Below are 2,410 nucleotides of genomic sequence, written 5' to 3' on the forward strand. Positions count from 1 at the left end.
CTCTGCAGGGTAAATCCAGACAGATAGCTAGACTATCTCTCCAATCTGAGGTTTCAGTTGCACGACCAAAACAAACTTTGAATTTACACGTGTTCAACCAAAACAAGTTCCTTCCTGAGGCTATTTTGTAGAGGCACCGTGGCTCCTTCCGATGCTTAGTGCCACTCAAGACAATTGTGATCGGTTTAAAGAAATGCCAATAAACAGTTTTTCTCCCGTCCCAGAAATCTGTGTGGACTAGCCAGACTCTCCTCCGCAACGCTGTGGAGGAAGGTCTGGCAATGCGAGACTAAGCCCTAACTAACTAGTTTTATCTGCCTAAACTTAATCTTTAATCACAGTAGAAGATCAGAAATCTCATGCCCATATGAGTTTATGTTTTTTAATCATACCATCCTACTTGTTTTCTTTTTTTTTACAGTTAAAACAACAGCAAAAAAAAAAAAAAAAGTTGGGGTGGAGTGAAATGAATCTGTCTGAATATTTATGAGTACTTTGTGTCCCTTGGTGAAGATTTTAAGCTTCGGCAGGCAAAAACATGTAGCCTATTCATCGTTCACTTTACAGCCAACACACAGACTCGTATTTAAATGCATTCGTACACACACCCACTGACACACACAAAAAATACTGCAACAAGTACACACTTATAACACACACACACACAAGCACACATTGTACATATGAAATACACAGTGCAGATACACTCATTAAAAAATAAGTATACACACTGGCACATATAGTTGCATGTGCCAGGTACATACACTCATAAAATAATACATACACATCACTCACACCCAAACACAACTATGCAAACACACACCTTACGGATCGTTTAGTCTTGGCTGAAGTTTATAGAGGTCCCTCTGACAAGATCATAAATTACTCTCCTCACTCCTTTCATTCACTCGATACTTCCCTCATTTGCCTTTTCTCTGGGTTTCATATATGAAACTATGAAGGAAAATCAGTCATTTATATTTAAACATGTACTAGCAAATTAATTTATAGAAACAAAGCAAAAAAGACAAGATTTCTCTTTGGTGTTGAGATGCACCTTTTATTTATCTTGGATGCATATTCCGTTCATGCAGATTAATTTAGCAGTGCTGATTCATTTCCTGGTTTTTTAGGCCAGACTAGATATTTGAGAGTTTTAAAAATGAGTTTAAATATCCATTATATAATGGGCGTGTTGGTCTTACAGGGAGGTGTGTTCAGGTGCATTCTTGGGGTATTGCTATCTTGATGCAGCAAAAAGTGATTGCGCCACTGACCAATAAAACCTGGTCTAAAGTCAGTAACACAGCATTTCATTGTTATTTTAATAGCAAATTAGTAAAATGGGCTTAGTCTTATGCACAGTGCACGCACACTATGCTTGTTACACACACACAGGTAAGTGCAGCAAAAATATTATAGTGCAAATCCGCCATCATAATCGCAATGCGCCAAGGTACAAACGCGCCTGGCTGTTAAAGGGAATGGAAGATGACACTGATTGGTTTGATGCATATTACGACACCTATGAATTAATGAAGACACTACGTACAACCCTTTTGAACAATGCACCTTGCGCACGGAACCAAAAGTGGATTTGGACAGACCCTAAACGCACCTGTGCCAGGCGCTTCACGTCGTGCGCTTAGATTGTTAATGTCCATTTCTTTCCTGATGATCACTGATGTTACATACACATGCAGCTCTGTCCTCTCTTTTGGTTTCAATCCTTTCATATGATGATGTAATTTTGTGAGGAAATGTGTTATTATAAGAATGTATACAATAAGTGTACAGTTTAACAGAATACATCCAGTATGGATGCTAAAAATTGGGCTAAAGAAAATTGTTTAAAATCAAGTAATCTTCTAACTTAATTTGACATTAAATAATTGTTTATAATAATTTTCTGCATATCCATGATACTTTTCATAATATCTTGTTCAGATCTGCTGCCCAATGACTAGAGAGGGACAGATCCGCCAGTCGACATAGAAGCTACACCGGCAGTTACTGAGCGCCGATAACTCAACAACGGTAGAAATGGGCCCATTTACGAGTTGCTATGCGTTAGAGTAGCTAGGTAGCTAGCTAGCAATCTAAGAGGATGACAGCTTTACTTCTCTTTCCTATTTCTGTCTACAATTGATTGATTGATTGTTTCCCATCTAACTGAAAAAACCATCAAATTGGAGATATGGGGGGTGATTCAGAGGTTTGAAATCCGGCTTCTAAGTACTACTGCTAATGTTCTGCCTTTGAGAATTAGCGGTGTGCGTCCGTCTATAAAACTTCAAAGGCTTGTTTAAAAGTCCCTATAGTGATTACAGTAATGGTAGACAAACAACTGAATTAATTGAGTGTGTGTGTGTGTGTGTGTGTGTGTGTGTGTGTGTGTGTGTGTGTGTGT

General features: G+C 38.5%; 1 protein-coding gene across 1 annotated transcript in view; it reads left to right on the forward strand.

Moving 5' to 3' along the window:
• The window catches only part of bbs9 (Bardet-Biedl syndrome 9), a 186,087-nt gene that overhangs the window by 109,367 nt on the left and 74,310 nt on the right, over positions 1-2,410 (forward strand).

This window comes from Etheostoma spectabile, chromosome 6 (genome assembly GCF_008692095.1).
Source record: "Etheostoma spectabile isolate EspeVRDwgs_2016 chromosome 6, UIUC_Espe_1.0, whole genome shotgun sequence".
Taxonomy (NCBI): domain Eukaryota; kingdom Metazoa; phylum Chordata; class Actinopteri; order Perciformes; family Percidae; genus Etheostoma; species Etheostoma spectabile.